Consider the following 19,788-nt stretch of genomic DNA (forward strand, 5'->3'; position numbering starts at 1 on the left):
AGCTGCTCTGGCATATGGAGTTGCAGCGTCTTTCAATCATTGCCTTCACCAGTCAGAGGGGTACAGCGCAGCATCAGGCCTGGAGCACTGTTTCAGGATTTACAGTGCATTGGTTCTGGTGCTGGCGCCTACGCACTGGTTGTGCTCCGCTGCTCAACGGTGCATTTTGGGCTCGGTGGCCATATTGCCTTAGTGTATGCGCAGCAGATCAGGAAATTTCGCAGCAAATATCTTCATGCATATACTACGGTTTCCAACCGGTTCACCTCCGCTAATTCTGTTTTTCGTTATCTAAAGGCAGATGTCTTCGGGTATCCTTACCGCTCCATTTTACAGGATATTTGCAGGATTAAGCTGGCAGCCCTGGGAGCTTAGACGATTCACGTCCTCATTGCTCACTGTCCGGCCACGCCCCCAACATTGAACACTGTTAATAACATACTAGTGTTGACAGTAGACACTGCTACAGTTAAATAAGCAAGACCTTGAGAAAGAGAGATGGTGTACATACATGTGATTCAAGGCTATAAAATAGCAAATCTACACCTAAGATCTAGTAATGAAGTGAGGGCATGGTGGGTGGTTTCATAAGAACAAGAGGCTGATTATTACTTTACTAACAAGATAAATAGCAGATTTTTACAACCCAGAAAGTTAACAGTGTTTCAAGCATTAACTGATTCCACTATTTATTTCTGAGGATTGTGGATCCGCTGTATCTAGTTTATCCACAAACAAATGCTAGACATGGACCGTTAGCCACACCCAACCTGTCACTAGAATTTTTAGCCCGGTTTCATCCAAACTGCAAAGGCCCAACAGACTATCAACTACTAGCTGCACATTTTGACACTGTGTGTAACCTTGCATTGCAATATGCTGCGCAGCAAGGCTTAGCGCCTGCCCAGCGGCCACAAGAACAGATGGACGCAGGAGAGGACAGCTACAGACATTGAAAATTATATTAGGGTCTTACCCTTCTAGAAATGAGGACATACCCAAGTGATATTCAGAGAAGCTAGGACAGCTGCAAGCCGCCTATCCCCAGATTACACCACAGCATAAGCATAGGGCACTAGCCATGTTCCTTACCTCTGGCTGCACACCGCCTTTAGCAAACTGTCACTGCTGGATCTCAATGTATAGCTGGCTTTATTTACAGCTGATAGGCACACCGTCTATCACATTGCTAGCATTAATATTGGCCGAAATTATGGGAACACAGGGCGCTGCTGCCGCCATGAACTTAGGCTTGTCCATAGCATCCAGTAATTATCAAATGGTTGAGAGTATAATTCTACCCTTATTGAAAGGAGAGCCTGCAAGGTTAGAAGTTCATAGAAAATTGTCCCAGTTAAATGAGCAAGAAAAAAGGGAGCAATCTGGGGACATAGTGACACCCACTTATCAATCACTAGGCAGGGATCACTTAGACAGGAGAACTGCAGAGGCACAGAAAAAGGCTAACAAGAACAGTAAGTCAGACAAGGAGACACACCACGAAGGGAAACCCTCGAAAGCACAGGGATCGTTTAAAGGTAAAAAAGTTGGTAAACCGGATAGACAGCATTTGCCAATAGAGGAAGAAAAATACCCAGAGCATGAGCCAAAGAATGGGAAAGCTACAGGAGATAGCTATGCCCTGCTGTGGCAAGGCACTCACCGGGGTAGACAATCTTGGGGTAAGGCAAGGGGGCAGTCCCATTTTAGTCCAACAGACTGATTTCAGAAACAGAAAACACATGAAAAGTCCACAAAAATATGGCATTGATGAGGGTCGCTCTCATTCCTCTCCTACCTCGCAGGCAAAGACGCCATACCATTCTAAAACTGAGGGGAAGGACGTGAAAGTTGAGAAAAAACAAAAGGCAGCCCTACAAGTTTCACAAAATGCAGAGTCCACGCACTCATCGGATCATTCCCAAAAATATTGACACACTGATTGGATAGAGGTCCTGTTAGGCTCTGGGTCTGCTATTTCCATATTTGAATGCAGACGCAAGGCACTGTTGGAGCATACAAAGGCACACAGAAATCCACAAATAACTACACCCACTTGGCAGACATTAGCAAATAATGAGTGTATTTTGTAACCATTCAGCTGGAAGTTGAACAACCCAAAGAGATTGAGGCATGTGATTCCAGTACTAAAACCACACCCACCAAAGAGGCAGTATCCAGTCAAGCCACAGGCAACTGCCCACATGCAAACCATAGTGGACCAACTAATGGACCAAGGGGTCATTATAAAGCAAGCAAACCCACATAACAGTCCGGTGCTCCTCGTTTTAAAACCTGATGGTACTTATTGTTTTATTGTGGATTTTAGAATTTTGAATTCACATTGTAAGACAGAGGCAGTCCAAAACCAACACAGTTCTGGACTTCTAGGCAATTTACACAGATGCAAATATAAAACAAACCTTGGTCTAGGCAATGGGTATTTCACACAACCTTTTAGTGTAGAAAGCCAGAAATACACTGCATCCACTTTTAAGGGAACGCATTTCCAATTCACTAGAATAATGCAGGGGTATAAGAATTTGACCAGCACATTCTCAAGTAGAATACAGAGTTTGCTCGCAAACATTCCTAACTGTTGGCAATATGTAGATGATATTTACACCACCCATGAGAATCTCAAAGAACATGTGCAACAAGTAGACGTAGTCATTCACACATTGGCAGCAAAAGCGTACATGATTAACTTAAAGAATAGCTCACCATGAGGTTACCTTCTTAGGATTCACTCTTTCGAATGAGGGCAGAGGCTCGTCAGCAGATTTTCTTGAGAAATGTGCCAGGATATGGCCACCTAACACACTTAGACAATTGCAGGCGATTTTAGGGCTTTTGAATTTTGGCAGATCTTATGTGTCTAATTTTGCCGTGCTAGTGAAACCATTGTATGCTTTCATAAAAGAAATGTTCAAAGCAGCGCATTGGTTGCCAGAAAACACTCACATTCTGCACCATGTGTACTCATTAATGACTCAAACTGGTCCGTTGCAAGACAGAAATACAGAAAAAGACTTAGAAATAAACCTGTTGGTGGGAGAGAACGCTTTCACATACACAGTCTGCAATCTAGGGGAGACTAAACCAATCGCATATAAGTCACATGTATATTCCACACCTGAATTAAGATTTACACCTGAGGAAACAATTCTGTCTTCATTTCAGATGATCATTCAGAAAGAACTGCCATTGCTTGGCAAATAGAACTATACACATAAACACACCTCTAGCTCAACTTGAGGCTGCCATGAAACCTAACGTGCCCAATGCAAAGACGTTACAAACTAGATGGATTCAATGGTCAGCATCTCAACATGGCCCAGATATAAAGTATCATTACAAAACAGAATTGCAAAGAATGAGTGGATTGACTTGGACAATGGATACAGAGCCAGGCACCTCACTGCCTGACATACCATTGTTTGTTTTTTTTCCACATAATTTACTGTGATGGCTCTGCCATACCAGCTGTTGGAACACGTTCCAAATATGCTGCTGCATGTGCAGCAGTGGTAGGAAATCTTACACATGAAGTTTTTATACACACTGATATTGCAACAAAGCATCTGGGAGATATGTCTGCCCAGACTGCTGAATTGCATGGATTGCTGCTTGCATTGCGCCAAGCAGAATCAGGGAAGCCTACACTAGTAGACTCAGATTCAGATTGCATTGTCAGGGCTAAAAACACTGATTTGCATTGGTAGATTCAAAATTAATTCAGAGACATTATACATAAACAACTTTTGCTTCCAGGCAACTCTTGAAACAAGTTTGGGACCTTAAACAGACTTACCCTTTGCTATGGGTGATGCATACACGAGCACATACTAAAGGGCACATTCATAGCATTGGCAATCCATTGGCAGATAAATATGCCAGAAAGCACACAGTGAGAAAAACGATATCAGCCATAACTCGCTCAGCAACTGGAATGGATGAGGAAATAAAAGAAGCTTGTTTAGGTATTATACCTAGGCCGAAAGGTTTCCCCAAGTAATTACATTTATAACATTGAGAATAATACAGCAGTAGTCATAATTCCTATGACAAAAGGGGATCCTATTCAACCATTTATCCCCAATAGAGCAGACAGGGAAAATCTAATTGCAGCCACACATGCTGGACTTGCATCTACCCATTTTGGCGTTACTGCAACTGCACAGCTACTCCTTGACTGGTATTGGTGGCCAGGATTAAGGCAACAGGTTGAAGTATACATGGCGAACGGTGACACATGTCTGAAGACAACTGTGGACCACAGCAAAACACCTAAAGGGGCTCCTTTAAGAAAGGCAACCTCGCCTTTTGAGATTCAATATCTGGATCATATAGGCCAGCAATAAATAAGTACAATATATATTCTAGTAATAGTGGATTCTTATACTAGGTTCACCTAGATGATTTCACAAACGAGAGCAGACTGCAAATCAGTCATACAGGCACCCTAGGTTGTAGTAGCCTTGACAGCAACTCAAACGCTCCATGATGATAATGGTCCAGCTTTCGCAGGGCGAGCCCTGAAAAAGGCATTAGAGGCTTGGGGATCAGAGAGGCCTGTACGAATTCAATAAAAGAGGTGATACAATCTCTAGATAACTTCATAAAAGAAGAGAATTGGACAGCTATCATGCAGTCAGTTACTGGTCCGAGGTGCACACAGAGTGGTGTGTCAGGAGAGCAGCTACCTGCACCACAAAAGCGACGATTATGTCCAGATGTCTCCTGTGAGACCAACACACCAGCAAAGGAAACAGCTGAGCCTCCAGTCACAAAGCCTGATTCAAGCGAGACACAAGATGAAACATGCCTACTCTCAAGCCCTGAATCCCAGGGAGCTTCCACAGGCAAGTGATGATACCTCTGGTTCCAGGAGTGCATGGCATAATGAGCTAATGCACATTATGTTTCCTTCACCACTTTGCTTTCTAAAGCAGATCAAAATAAGGTCAGCAGCAAACCCTGAATTCAAAAAGCCCAGAATTCTGCGAAATCCGCCACTACTGGCACCACAATCAGGGTCCACAGAACTGAAAATATACCGCATTATACCTCAAGGTACACATTTGTGCACACAGCATATGTACGTATTGGATGACCTCCACTTGCAAATCACTGTGGCTGACAAAGGCACTCACATTTTGGTCGACTTCACAGAATACCAATTTAAACTGTGGACGATATACACGTGTTGTCACATGCTCAGGATCACACAGTCTAGAGCGCATTGGGTCAGAAAGTTAGGAGCCAAGCTATGCTGGTTATTAATTGCTAATGGATTCTCAAAGAAGAACAAGTTACTTACCCCTGGTAACGTTCTTTCGACTGGATGTTCCTCCCACGTATTCCTCATCTTTGATATTCGTATATTCAGCTTTGCTGCTTCGGAAAAAAAACTTCCCACACCAGAGGGCGCTGTGCTCGATGTCGTGGCGTCGATGACCCTCGAGGGCTGCCCTCGGGTGTATACGTCCCCAGTAGTACAAATAGCTTGAGCCGTGCCCGTTGACTTCAGTTCTGTTTTTTTCGTTCCCATCTATCGAGGGATTGACCAGGCGTACCACGAAAAGCTCTCAGAAAGCTGGGAGTGCAAAACATGTAAATTGTATGGCTGGGAGGGGTGATGAGGAATGCGTGGGAGGAACTTCCACTCGAAAGAACTTTACCAGGTGTAAGTAACTTGTTCTTCAAATGGATTGTGTCCTCCCACATATTCCTCATCTTTGATAGACTCCCAAAGCAGCGTTTCCATTTTTGGAGGAGGGAGTAGCAATTCATTTAGTCATGGACCGAATGAAGAACGGCCTTTGCAGAAAATCTCCTCGAGACAAGGTTGAGTCTAAACAGTAATGCTTTATGAATGTATGCATAGACGACCAGGTGGCCGCTGCACAGATATCTTTTACCGGGACACCCCTTTGCAGAGCCGCAGAAGTTGTCATGCCCCTAGCAGAATGAGCTCTTAGCCTATCTGGTGGTTCTTTACTCGCCAGTCTGTAACATTCACCAACTGCTAAAATTATTCATCTGGATATAGTCTGTTTGGTTACTGCCAGGCCCAATTTATGCCCGGTATACCCAATGAAGAGTTGATCATCTTGTCGAAATTTAGCAAGTCTTGAAATATAAAAGATTAGAGCCCTTTTTGGGTCTAGCCTAAGAAGCCTTTCTTCCTCCTTACCTGCATGAGGGCGAGGATAAAAGGTCAGTAGTGTTATCTTCTGCGACAAATGGAAGTCAGAGACTACCTTAAGCAGGAATGATGGTTTGACGCTGAGTTGACCTTATCCTTATGGAAAACGGTGTAAGGAGGCTTACAAGAGAGAGCCTGTAATTCCCTCACCCTGCGGGCTGATGTTAAAGCCACTAGTAGGACTGTTTTTAATGTACGGAGCCTTAGAGGACTGGAGGGTAGACGTTAGTGAGACCCTTTAAAAATTGCACAATCAAGTGTATCTTGAAATATGAGACCTCTACAGAGGAGCGCTTAAAAAAGGAAAGCGCAGCCAGGTATCCTTTTATCATTCCAAACACATAGGAAAGGATCCACATACTTATCATTGCACCAATTACTGAACTTATTCCAAGGACACCAGTACAAGGATTTGGTTGCTGGCCTTCTGGCCGAAAGCAAGATCTCTAGTACGTCGTCCGCAAGCTCCCAATTCATATATCTCCACCTCTCAGAAACCATGCATGAAGGCTGAGTGTCTTGACCTCTGGATGGAGAACCCAACCTTCCTCTTGCGAGAGAAGATCCTCTCTTTGTGGAAGGGTATTGGAGGGCAGATGGACATGCCCAGAAGGTCCGGGTACCACATCCTCCTGGCCCAATCCGGAGCAAATAGGATAATGGATTTCCCGAACTTTCTCAAATTCCTGATCAGGCGAGGAATGATGGGGACTGGAGGAAACGCGCACAGAAGAACAAGTTACTTCTTACCTGGTAACGTTCTTTCGATTGGATGTTCCTCCAACGTATTCCATTCAGCTTTGCTGCTCTTCGGAAATTTTTTCGCCAGAGGGCGCCGTGCATCGATGTCGTCGAGTCGATAGTCCCTCGAGGGCCTCCGTCGAGGGTGACGTCATCGGGTGTTATAAGTAGCACGTGTGGCGCCCGTTGGCCTCAGTTCTGTTTCTCCCCTCTTTTGTGTCTGTGATCTTTTATTGTGTATATTGTGCTGGCATACAGGTATCAGCCTTGCGAGATTTGAGATGGCAATAACCCAGAAAAAATCTACAGAGGGGTAGGCTGGGAGGGCGATGAGGAATATGTTGGAGGAACATCCAATCGAAAGAACGTTACCAGGTAAGAAGTAACTTGTTCTTCGAATGGATTGTGTCCTCCAACGTATTCCTCATTTTAGATAGGTTCCCAAAGCAGTATTTTTGCATAGCTCCTCTGGAGGAGGGGTCAGATTATTATTTTTTTTAAATGCCCTTAGATGGCAGAGTAAAGCACTGCTTTTCCAAAAGTTAGCTCCCTAGACTGGGAAGCATCCAGGTCCAAATCCAGAAATTTGAGAAGGTGTGAAGCGAAGACCAAGTTGCTGCTTCGCAAATGGACCTTATAGGGACACCTCTTTGAAGGGCTGTAGAAGAGGCGATGCCTCTGGTGGAATGAGCTCTTAACCCTTCAGGTGGGTCTTTTTGTGCTAGTCTGTAGCATTCTGAAATGCAAAGCACGATCCAGCGCGAAATTGTTTGTTTTGTTACTGATTGACCCAGCTTTCTTCCAGTGTAGCCTATAAACAACTGGTTGTCCACTCCAAGTCTAGAAAGCCTAGAGATGTAAAAGCTTAAAGCTCTTTTTGGGTCCAGTCTGTGTAGTCTTTCTTCCTCCTTAGAAGGATGAGGTGGAGGATAGAATGAGGGTAAAACAATTTTCTGATTTAAATGAAAATCAGATATTACCTTTGGTAAAAATGATGGTTTAACCCTCAACACAACTCTGTCCTTATGGAACACAGCATAGGGTGGCCCAGAAGATAGTGTCTGCAATTCGCTCACTCTTCTTGCTGATGTTAGAGCAACTAAAAATGCTGTTTTCCATGTTAATTATCTTAATGGACACGTGTGCATAGGCTCAAAAGGGGCACACATTAAGAATGTTAATACCAAATTTAGATCCCAAATCGGTACTTGAAATGGGTGAGGAGGAAACACATTAGTGAGACCTTTTATGAATTGTGTTATCAAAGGAATTTTGAAGTAGAAGCATTCTTCCGATGAGCGCTTGAAGATGGAAAGCGCCGCAAGGTAACCTTTTATTGTTCCGATATTCAGACCTCTATGTGCTAGGGTCAGAAGGAACGATAGTACTTCCGGAATAGAACATAGAAAAGGATCGACATTCTTTTCCCTGCACCAATTGCAAAACTTTTTCCAACGGCAACGGTACAGAGACTTTGTTGCCGGCCTTCTTGCCGAAAGCAACACCTCCATAACATCATCTGGAAGGTTCCAATCACTGTATCTCAGCCTTTCAGATACCAAGCATGAAGGTTGAGTGTTCTGACCGTTGGGTGGAGAACCTGACCTTCCATTTGAGAGAGAAGGTTCTCTCTCTGAGGAAGACATACTGGAGGACAGATGGACATATCTAGAAGGTCCGGATACCACGTTCTCCTGGCCCAATCCGGAGCAATTAGGATCATGCGGTTCCCGAAGCGTCTCAGCCTCCTGATGACCTGAGGAATAACAGGAATGGGAGGGAACGCGTACAATAGTGGGAAATTCCAATCCACCACGAACGCAAAGATCTCTTGAATAACTTCCTGAGCCAATTCCCATTCGTGGGACACCGTGCTCTGCCTGCTCAGAGCATCTGCCGTCATATTCTCTTCCCCGGCTAGATGAATTGCCGTTAAAGAGATTCCCTCTTGAATCGCCCAATACCAGAGCTGCATTGCCACTATGCACAGGGGTAGTGACCCCACACCTCCTCTTTTGTTTAGGTAGTGCATGGCCACTGTGTTGTCCGTCATTATCAGGACATTCTTTCCCCTGACAGATGGCTGGAAGGCCTTCAGCGCTAGTCTGATTGCCCTCAGTTCCAAAAGGTTGATATGTAGTTTGGACTCCGATGGAGACCAGCGACCGTTTATTGTCAAATCGTTTGCATGTGCTCCCCATCCCAGGAGTGAGGCGTCCATCACTACTGTGATCTCCAGCCATGGTTGCCAAAAGGGTTCTCCCTTTAAGATGTTCTCTGCACAGGTCCACCATAGAAGGTCTTGTCTGACCTTGTTTGTAATCTGAAGAAGATCCGTCATTTGACCCGAGAACTGGGACCACTGAGTCTTTAGGGCCCATTGAAGGGATCTCATCCTCAAGCGTGCCTCTGGCACCAGAAAAATGCAGGACGCCATGAGGCCGAGCAACCGCAGAAAGTCGTAAGCCTGGAGATTTTGGGCATTTTGGTATTTTGAAACCATCTGAAGAATGTCTTGAGCCCTCGTCTTGGGAGGCGAGCACTTTCCCAAGGATGTGTTTAATACACCTCCTATGTATTAAAGCTGTTGGGAAGGTGTCATTTGAGACTTCTTTGAGGGAGAAGCCCAGTTTGTGGAGGAAGTGGCAGGTGACTTTCAGATGATCCAAAGCTTGCTCGGCAGAGCGCGCTCTGATCAGCCAGTCGTCCAGGTAGGGGTAGACATGAATCCCCCCCTCTCCTGAGGTGCGCTGCCACCACTACCATTAGCTTGGTGAAGACCCTCGGGGCGGAGGTCAACCCGAATGGCAGGACTCAAAACTGATAGTGTGAGTCGCCAACAACGAACCTCAGGTATTTCCTGTGCTTGAGATGAATCGGCACATGAAAATAAGCATCCTGGAGGTCCAATGACACCAACCAGTCCTGGAGTTGAAGGGCCTGAAGGATCTGAGAAAGAGTAACCATCTTGAACTTGTCCTTCCTGAGGAACTTGTTCAAGCTTCTTAAGTCCAAGATGGGTCTCAGTCCTCCGTCCTTTTTGGGGATAAAAAAATACGGGGAGTACCAACCCTTGTTCCTCTCTGCTGCGGGTACTGGTTCTATGGCACCTTTCTCCAGCAGGGTTAGAACTTCCTGCTGTAGGAGCGGATTTGAAAGCTTCAACAGGTGTCTCCCTGGTGGATTGCTTTGAGGTTGCTTTAGAAAAGGAAGGCAATAGCCTTGGGCTATTATTTTTAGAGCCCAAACATCTGAAGTAATGGCTCGCCATTCTTGCAGATGCTGCGAAAGCCTGCCTCTTACAGATGTTTTGTGGTGCAAGTCCTTAAAGTGGTTTTGTGGCGGATGTTGCAGCCGCTGATGGCAAAGAGGCTGCAGCTGGAGCTGGCTTAGCACGTTTTCCTCGTCCACCACGAGTGGCTTTTCTTTGGCCCCTTTGACTGGCCATTCCTCTCGTCTTCCCGTATGAGGTATAATAACAATAGGATCGTCCCCTCCATGATTGTCCTTGCACACGAAAAGGCTGAGGTTGCCTAATAGCAGCTCCTAAAGATTTGGCCGCTGCTTTGGAGGTCTGCAACCTCTCAAGACTCTCGTCAGCCTTGTTGCCCAAAAGGTGGGTGAGACCCGTCAAAAGGCATGTTCAGGAGGCGGTTCTGTACGTCTGGTGCAAAACCCGACTTCCGTAATCACGGAGGCCCTCGAGGGACTATTGACTCGACGACATCGACGCACGTCGCCCTCTGCCAAAAAATTTTTCCGAAGAGCAGCAAAGCTGGATGGAATACATCTAAGATGAGGAATACGTTGGGAGGACACAATCCATTCGAAATGGAAATTCACAGTCCACTACGAACGCGTTCCCTAGAGCTCCTCTCTGAGGAAATTCCCTTGAGCAATACTGTTTGCACTTCTGATTGACTTCGGTCACGAACAGATCCACTTGAGGGGTTTCCCAAAGGGTGAAGATCTATTGAAGGACTTCCTGAGCTAGTTCCCACTTGTGGGAGACTGTGCGCTGCCTGCTCAGAGCGTCCGACGTGGTGTTCTACTCTCTGGCTAGGTGAACTGCCGACAGAGGGATTCCTTCTTGAATCGCCCAGAGCTGCATTGCCTCTCTGCACAGTGGTAGTGACCCCCTACACCTCCTCTCTTGTTGAGGTAGTACATGGCCACTGTGTTGTCCGTCATTATCAGGACATACTTTCCCCGTACAAAGGGCAGGAAGGCCTTCAGCGCTAGTCTGAGTTTGGGTTCCGATGGAGACCAACGACCGCTGAGTGTCAGTGTGGGCTCCCCACCCCATCATTGAGGCATCCGTCACTACCGTTATTTCCGGCCATGGTTGCCAAAAAGATTCTCCCTTGAGAATATTGTCCCTACAAGCGCACTGTTAGGCAGAATCCTGTGCAGTTCCCTTGGGGAACACTGCAAAAAGATTATGACTACAGGAGTAAGCAGTAAACCCAATTGGTAGCAGTCCGCACCACCCAGATTTACCTGGTAGCTGTGGCTGAGTAGTCAGACCTCTCTCAGGAAAAGTAGGGCAGTATATATAGTACACACAATAGGGCTAAAAACACAGTAGAGCAAACAAACACTGACCAGAGCTTTGTATAAAAAGTATATAATTATTTATTTAAAACACACTTTAGGCAATATACTAGCACTCTAAATCAAAAGCAAGTTAAAACACAGCCAGGTAAAGTATACACACCTCCCTTAATAACTATTAGACAAGTCTGGATTAAAACACCACGATTTGTTAAACAGATGTGAGCGCATAACCTGATGGCACTCCAATAGTTCAGTTAAAGGGAGAGAAAAAGACAGAGCATAGAAATAAAACAGGTCCCAACACTTTTAGGAGTTCTCAACAAGGGAATAAAGGCAGTATACAATGTAGAGCCAAAGTTCAAAGGCAGGCCCATTTAAAAGGGAGCAAAGCGAAATGTGCCCAGGATCACACGGTTTAAAAATGCACTAAAAGTCTTTGCAGAATGTTCAAAAGAGGTTGGGGCGATTCAAGAAGGTAAAGTTAGAAGGTCTGGGGCCAACCCAGTTGGCAAGCCAAGGATTTAAGGGTCACCTTGGGCAAACCGAAGAAAGGGAGGCCAGGAAGGACACAGTACCTTAAACAGAGAGGAAGCTCCAGGGGTGGCAGTTGTTCCTGGCATTGGTTGCAGTTCGTTGTTTCGACCAAGGGAGGAGAGGATCTCGTCGAGGAGGAAACGTGGAGTCGTTGCACTGCACAGGCATGAAACCAGCAGCAGAGTTCGTCAATAAAAAGAGTGTTCCTTTTATTCGCGGTCAAAGTGGTGAAGCTTGGCTATCCGGCCGCCGGGGTGCTTGGCACGGGCGATTCGACCAAGAGACGTCTTTGGAAGGCGAAAAGGGCGAACTGGTTGGTCCCACCAGCTCAGAGGAAGAAGACTTGTCCAGCAGAAGAACTTCTCTTGTCGTCGGGAAAGTGGTGAGGTAGTTGCAGCAGGGCTTCACCGGTGGTGTCGTCGTTGCAGATGGGTTCAGCTTCTTCCCTCTTCGGATTCTTAGGTCCTGTGGTGACTTCTCAAGTTCCAGTCTCAAAGGCCCTGCTTTTATGCAGAAAAACCCCCATTCATCAGCCTAGCTGTCAATCACACATGCTAAGTGGTGAGCCGGGGCGGCTCACCACTGGGCCAATCAGAGTAGAGTGCGACTTGGGTTGCCGAGGCAACGCAGTCCAGGGTGCCAATTCCGCCGTCGACCCCTCCTGTGGAACCCACAGAGTGGCACCATTTGGAGGGCTTCTGTGGAGAAGCCTGCCAAAATAGTGGAACAAAGGGCTCGACCTTGGTCAGAGTTATAGAGACGGACACAAACGCCATTTTAGAAAAGAGTTCTGGCAAAAAGACCCAACCAGGGATTTAATATTAAATAAATAAACCAGCGGTATCTTTAACATTGAACCATAAAAGTGGTGCGTTTAAAATCAATGGGAAAATCCCATAGAGAATATTCTGGTCGAATATATCGCGTGGTAACCACTGCCACCAGCCAGAAACTCGACAAGGGGGGACTGGACAGTGCCCCCTTGAAAACAGACCCAGGGGCAATATAATTAACCCCTTCCAGTACTTCCACAAAATGATGGTTTGTACTGGTTCTGTTCACAATTTAGGACTAGTAAAGTCAATGGTGACTTTACATGCCCTGGGAGACAGTAGTCAGTCCCAGGGTATGGAGTCTATGTTTGGGGGTCACTGTGACACCCCTGCGTTACTGCACTGAGGGTGCTATGTAACACACACATAAAAAATAGATGATACCCTATGGAGTAGACAGAAAACCCCATTGCCCATAAGCACACACAGAGTCAAAGACACTCAACTCAGACCTAAGAGTGGGAGGAAAAGAATCTCACTCTTAGCAGGAGAAAAAAAAAAATAAATCCAGCAAAGCTGCTGGGGGACTCACTAGGTTTGGGAAATTAGCCTTATAAGAGAATTCTCCCTAACACGCACCACAGAAGGTCCTGAGCAACTGAGCTCGAAACTTGCAGCAGATCTGACATATTATCTGAAAATTGGGACCACTGAGTTTACTGAGGGTCCATTGAAGGGATCTCATTCTCAATCGGACTTCTGGCACCAGAAAAATGCAGGATGCCATGAGGTCGAGCAACCTCAGAAAATCGAAGGCCGGCAGATGTTGTGCATTTTGGAATTTTGTTACCATCTGCAGAACGTGTTGAGCTCTCACCTCGGGAGGCGAGGCTTTCCCAGAGGAAGTATCCAGGACTGCTCTGATAAATTGGAGTCTTTGGAATGCTATCATATGGGACTTCTTGTAATTGAGGGAGAAGCCCAGTCTGTGTAGGGAGTAGCAGGTGATTTCGAGAAACCTCAGGGACTTGCTGTGCTTGAGATGGATTGGCACATGAAAGTAAGCATCCTGAAGGTCCAATAATACCAACCAGTCTTCGAGTTGGAGAGCCTGAAGGATCTGAGAAAGCGTTACCATCTTGAACTTGTTCTTCCTGAGGAATTTCAAGATGGGTCTCAATCCTCCGTCTATCTTGGGAATGAGAAAGTAGGGGGAATACCAACCCTTGTTCCTCTCTGCTACAGGTACATGTTCTATTGCACCTTTCTCTAGCAGGGTTAAAAAATGTCCTGCACAAGGAGCGGATCTGGAATTTTGACAGAGTTGGCCCCCAGTGGATGATCTTGAGGCCTTTTTTGAAAAGGAAGGCAGTAACCTTGGGCTACTGTTTCCAGTGCCAAGCATCTGAAGTAATGCCCTGCCATTCGTTCAGATGCTTAGAGATTTGGATCTAAGTGATTTTTCCGCCACTGCAGTGAGCGGGGTGTTGCGGGCAACAACCCCCACCCCCCTTCAGCCTTTAAAAAAAAAAAAAAAGTCACACCGACCCCATCAAAACACCTAAACACATACCACAAAAAGTTAGAACTTTTGGTAGTTAGAACTTTTCGTGGTGTGTTTTTTATGTCTTTTGGTGGGGTCGGTAACTTTTTCGTCCTATTCCTAGAGATTCTACCTCCCACCAGGGTCTTGTGGGTCAAGGCCTCAGAGTAGCTTAGAGGCGGCTGCAGCAGTGGCTGAGGGTAAAAATGCTGCTGCTGTCGCTAATTTAGCAGCCCTTCCTCGTCCACCACAAGAAATCTTTTCTATCCCCTTTGTCCAGCCTGTCCTCTTCCCTTTCCAAATGAGGAATAGAAACGAAAAGGACGACACCTCCAGGAAGATGAGCCTGGGTAGGGTTGTTGCTGAGGTTGACGTATGGAGGCGCTAAGTGATTTAGCCGCCGCCTTGGAGGTCTGCAGCTTCTCCAGACTCATCTGCCTTGCTGCCGAACAACCTCAAGCCATCAAAGGGCATATTGAGTAGTCTGGCCTGCACATCCGGTGCAAAGCACGATTTTCTCAACCACGCAAACCTACGTAGTACGGTGCTAGAAGCCATGGACCTGCTGATACTCTCAGCAGTGTCCAGTCCTGACTGGAGACACTCCCCCATTGCCTCCTTTCCATCCTTCACAATAGCCAGGAAGCCGTCTCTTTCATCACCTTCCGGAATGGGCTCAGCCGCCATGCTAACACAGTCCCACAGGGTGAAAGTAATTCTTTAAAGCGTACAAGTAACATTAGCAGACTTCAAGGCCATACTGCCCGATGTGAAAATCTTATGAGCCCAGGCATCAACCCACTTGTATCTATCCGGTGGAATAGAGGGGTAAGCAGACTGCCGATGTGGCTGCCTGAACCACCAAGCTTCAGGTGTAGGGTGCTTGGTCAAATAGTCCAGATCGATACTAGAGGGCCTATATTTTCTGGCAAAGTTCCTGCTTACAGCAGGTCCAGATTCTGGAGTTTCCCAGTTTGCCATAACCTTCCTCTGAAGGGCTGCATGAAAAGGTAATACTGAGTCCTTCTGAGGGCCTTGATTCAGGATATTCGTCATATCGTCTTGCTCACAGGCGGGAGAATTCCTGCTCCAACCCATGTACTCAATGACTCTATTCATGAGGGACCTGTATGTAGAATCTGCATGTTCAGCTGGATCAGGTTTTCTGAATTCCAGCTCCGGCGAAGTGTCTACACCACTAGCTGACTGGAGGCAATCGTAAAGATCAGCTATCTTGGAATCCTGATTAATAAGCTCCTTAGGAGCATTTTGCGTGCCATAAGGCAAACCAAAGGGGGTGGGGGGACCTCTTCAGAGGCTTGCTCTTCCTCCTAAATTGACGCCATAGACTTGAAAAAGTGTTTTTTTCGGCATAGGTTTAAAAACCTTCTCCGGACTAGGCAGAGGCTTCGAAATGGTCAAAGTGACCGTCGAAGGTGCCGACACTGGTTTTCGTCAATGGCTTCTTCAACAATGGCGTCGATAAAACCTTCGACAACGATGTCGACTAAGGTTTCGGAAATAGCACCGACTTACTCGGCGTTGCCTTCGACTTATGCGTCGACAGGCTTGACTCAGTCAACGATTTGCTCTTTTTCGGAGGTATCGGGGAATGACTATGTTCTCGGGACGATACCCTGGATGATTTCTCGTCAGACGGAGAGCGACTCGCCGGTTTGACACTCGGCTTTGCCATGGTAGTCTTTGACCTCCCTAAATCAACCGAAGGAGCGACCGGGGCATGGCCTTTGCGTTTTTCCTTCGAGGGGGTTGAGGCCGCATTCTCGAATATTCGCAACATTTCATTCTTGAAAGCATCCCATTTTCTAGGGGAATCATTTTTGGTTGGGCACCTGATAACCTCAGTAGAGGAATCAGACGAAGAGGAAGACCTATGGCGTCTCTTCTTCGTCTTTTTCGACGAAGATTGTCTCGACCGACTCCTCGACCGAGACTTTTCATCCCTCTTCGAAGATGACTTCGAAGCCGCCCTGTGTACACAAAAAGGTGTTCCCGTGCACGAAATTAGTTAACTTTGTAAGTACAACTTATGCTATTTAGATGTTGCCTTAAGTGGTGATTTAATCACATGTTTTTACAGATCTATGGTGCCTGTATATATATTGTAACATAAGCCCTCTGGGTATTCAGGGTCTCAATGATGCCAAAATCAAAAAAAAGAAAAGAAAAAGTAAATAGAGTGCACAACAAATAATTTTTTTATTCCAAAAGAAAATTGTCTGAGATTCATGATATGGACATTCCGGCTTAATATAGCGCAGATAAATCAAAAACTAATACAAAAGCTTAATAAAATAGAGAAACTTTGCTATTATTTCAGCAATTAAACAGTGATTGTGAAAAAATCTAAATGAACATTTGAACATAATCATATAGGGAATACCTAGCAACAGAGAAAATATTGTTGTGAGGAAACACAAAGAGTAAGTACGAAAACAGTTTCAACATGAAATGGAAAAGCACATCCAATGTAATTTGAAACAATATCAGTCCCAAGCAAACAGAAAATACAGCTGAATTGGCTGACTGTCCCTGGCTAATCAGTGAAGTTAAGCCATCATCATGTGCATATTGACGCAAGAAAAAACAATTGCAACTTATTGTGGTCATCAATACATCATTATAAACATAAATACATCATTCAAAAAAGTCCTCGTTAGAAGATACCAGTTTAAGGCTGATGTAGAGGAGCCTACGCCCTCCACTTGCCTGAATTGAAAGAAAGCGTGGATAGCCAACCTCTATTGTTCTGATGGTACAACACAGTACCCAAGCGGAAGTTTGGCACAATGGGCGTTTCGGTGGAATTAAAGGGGTGTACCACCTTCATAAGGTAGAGGGTTTCTCTGTTCAGCCCTAGAGGAAGTATGACAATAAATGGATGTCTGGAAAAGTATACAGGTGTCATAGTTTGTAGTAGTGCTACAGCTTATTAAAATCAGTGAAGCGAGGTTATCAGAACCAGAGAGAGTGGACCCAGGACAGACCCAAAATGTTTTAGGACCCATCACCCAATGTGGTCACTAGGGGAGTGCAGAACATCAAATTCAAGAAAATAATAATAACCCTTTGCATCAAGATGAATGGAAAATGCAAGGGGTTTAGTACATAAGAAAACATGAACAAAAGTGTAGAGAAGCCACCCAGCCTGAAATCAGTGGAATCCTGCACAAGGTGCAGCGAAAAGGAACAGCGCAATTCAGCACTGCTTACCTGAATAGAGTATCGTGCTCTTAGGCAAACTGTGGTATGCCAATGGTATGTTAGCTCACAGGAAGAATGATTCAGTTGAGACAAATAACACCAAAAACTTGAGTGTTTAATTTGTAGCAAAGGGTATTTAAGCAGCTAGAGCCCCAGAAGAAAAAAGAAACAGAAAATGACCCTCAATTGTCATTAAGGAAAAGAACCTTTAAGCAGAAATGCAAGATGAAAAGCTTCTTACCTACATGTAGCCAAAACGCATGGCAGAAATATCATCCCGTGCTGAAAGGAAACATAAGGCACAGGACCTCAACACCAAAAGGAAAGCCACGCTTGAAACAGGTTTCTTATATAAGGTCAGTAAATTGGTGGCAGCAGACCATAATGCACTTGCGGATGGAAAGATCCGCTAGAAGCAGGTTACTATTAAGTTTGAGGAATGTGCTAGTCGGAGTCAAAGTTAGGTTATGTTATGTTATTTTGCATTTATATAGCACCTTACATACCATTGGTATGGTCTGAAGGCGATGGTAGGTTGAACCCCCTCGGGAACCAAAGTTCAGGTCAGTAGAGGGAGTAGAGAGAGTCAAAGGCGCGTGTGCGCACCGGTTATGTGTGCAGCTGGTGCGGTATTCGTGTAATAGCTGCTTCTTAGCGGTAGGTGTGGTGGTTGAGAGATCAGGAGTATGTGTTCGTTCTGGCAGGTTTTATCCAGACCGAATGTGGCTGCGTTAGGCCTGAGGAGAACGCCTGGCTGGGGGGTGTGTAACCAGCAGTGTTTATTTAGAATGATGGGGAGTGAGCGGGAGATGTTGGTATGAGAACAGTTATACCGAATGGTGTCATAGTATCTCTGTGTTCTAGTTGAGTGATGGTGTAAAGAAGAGAGTAAGCGTGGGGTGTGATATGATGGGTTATATGCTCTTTCAAACGTTCCCTGCATTCAGACCACTCTATGTACGTCACGCAATTCTATGCGCTCCAGTCCGTTCTATGCACTTTTATTCATTCCATGCGTCCCCGTCTGCCCTACACACTCAGGTCTGCTCGACGCACTCATGCATTCCAGTCCGCCCCGCGCGCTGAGTCAAGAATACTGGACGGCACAAAAAAGACAAATTCTGGATACAATTGGGCAAAGGCTGCACTCACCTGTATGCGGGTGCGCTGTTATGAGAAATACATTCTCTACAGGCAAACAGTCCCGTGTGCAAGTCAGCTGTATGGGAAAGCATAAACAGGTAAGGCAGGATCTGGCTGTATACAGCAGAAGCATGCCTGTAAACAAAGAAAGAGGACTATGGCCTGGAGGCTGTCTGTGTCCTGTAGCAAAGAGAGAAAGGGGCCTGAAGCAGAGGGCCTGCTGGTACATGTAGGAAAGTAAGCGTGAGTGGCAGGATCTGGCAATAGACAACAGAAGCCCTCCAGTAAGGAAACAGAAGGAAACAGAAAGAGGAGTATAGACTAGGTGCTGTCTGAGTCCCATAATAGAGGTAGAGAGGGGACTAAAACAGAATGCCTGCTGGTAAATGTAGGAAAGTGCCTGAAAAAAAGACTGACAGATATATTTGCTATTTATGAGGCAATTAAAACTGCGAGATAAAGCCAGATGAAAGGAGGCTGAATTGGCCGTCCTAGTAAGATACATGCTTGCACTGAACAGTCTGTATGGCTTGAATAGTTCTAGTTAAGTGAAGGCTTGGAGGAAAAAACTAAAGTAAAATAAAATAAAAAGAAGGGTAAAACGTGATCCTGCATTCTATGTGCAATCCCCAGTGTACAGTACAGGAAGGTGCTGAAGCCGATACCAGATGCATGATGAAGTCAAATAAGACTTCAGAGGGAGGGAGAATACCAAATCGGCAGTGCTTCATTCAGGCCTTGATCGATGGTATCTAAACGAAAAATACAGCGAGCTTCCTTGTTTGCCAAGGCTGCATGTGGATTGGTTGCCTCTTTTACCACATCTATTATGTGCCACGATATGTCCTCAGCGGAGTGACCCTTTTCCATATAGTGACTGACCAGCAGAGAAGTAATTGACTTACATCTAAAGCGGGATCGGTGTTAAGTTATGCATGTATGTACCGGGCGGGTGGTCTTGCCAATGTATTTAAAGCCGCAGGGCATTCAACGAATATCAAAGATGAGGAATACGTGGGAGGATACAATCTATTCTAAGTCCTTGTCTTACCTTGAAACTA

General features: G+C 45.6%; 1 protein-coding gene across 4 annotated transcripts in view; it reads right to left on the reverse strand.

The window, feature by feature from the left end:
- Positions 1-19,788, reverse strand: part of RPP40 (ribonuclease P/MRP subunit p40) — an 872,477-nt gene that overhangs the window by 198,493 nt on the left and 654,196 nt on the right. Inside the window, exon 8 of one of the 4 annotated variants that reach the window (XR_011274228.1) lies at positions 3,815-3,947. The exons of the other annotated variants lie outside the window; for them this stretch is intronic. The gene's annotated coding sequence lies outside the window, so the exon portion shown is untranslated. The remainder of the gene's footprint in view (positions 1-3,814; positions 3,948-19,788) is intronic. 4 annotated transcript variants of the gene reach the window in all.

This window comes from Ambystoma mexicanum, chromosome 5p (genome assembly GCF_040938575.1).
Source record: "Ambystoma mexicanum isolate Mex_15411 chromosome 5p, UKY_AmexF1_1, whole genome shotgun sequence".
In the NCBI taxonomy this organism is placed as follows: Eukaryota; Metazoa; Chordata; class Amphibia; order Caudata; family Ambystomatidae; genus Ambystoma; species Ambystoma mexicanum.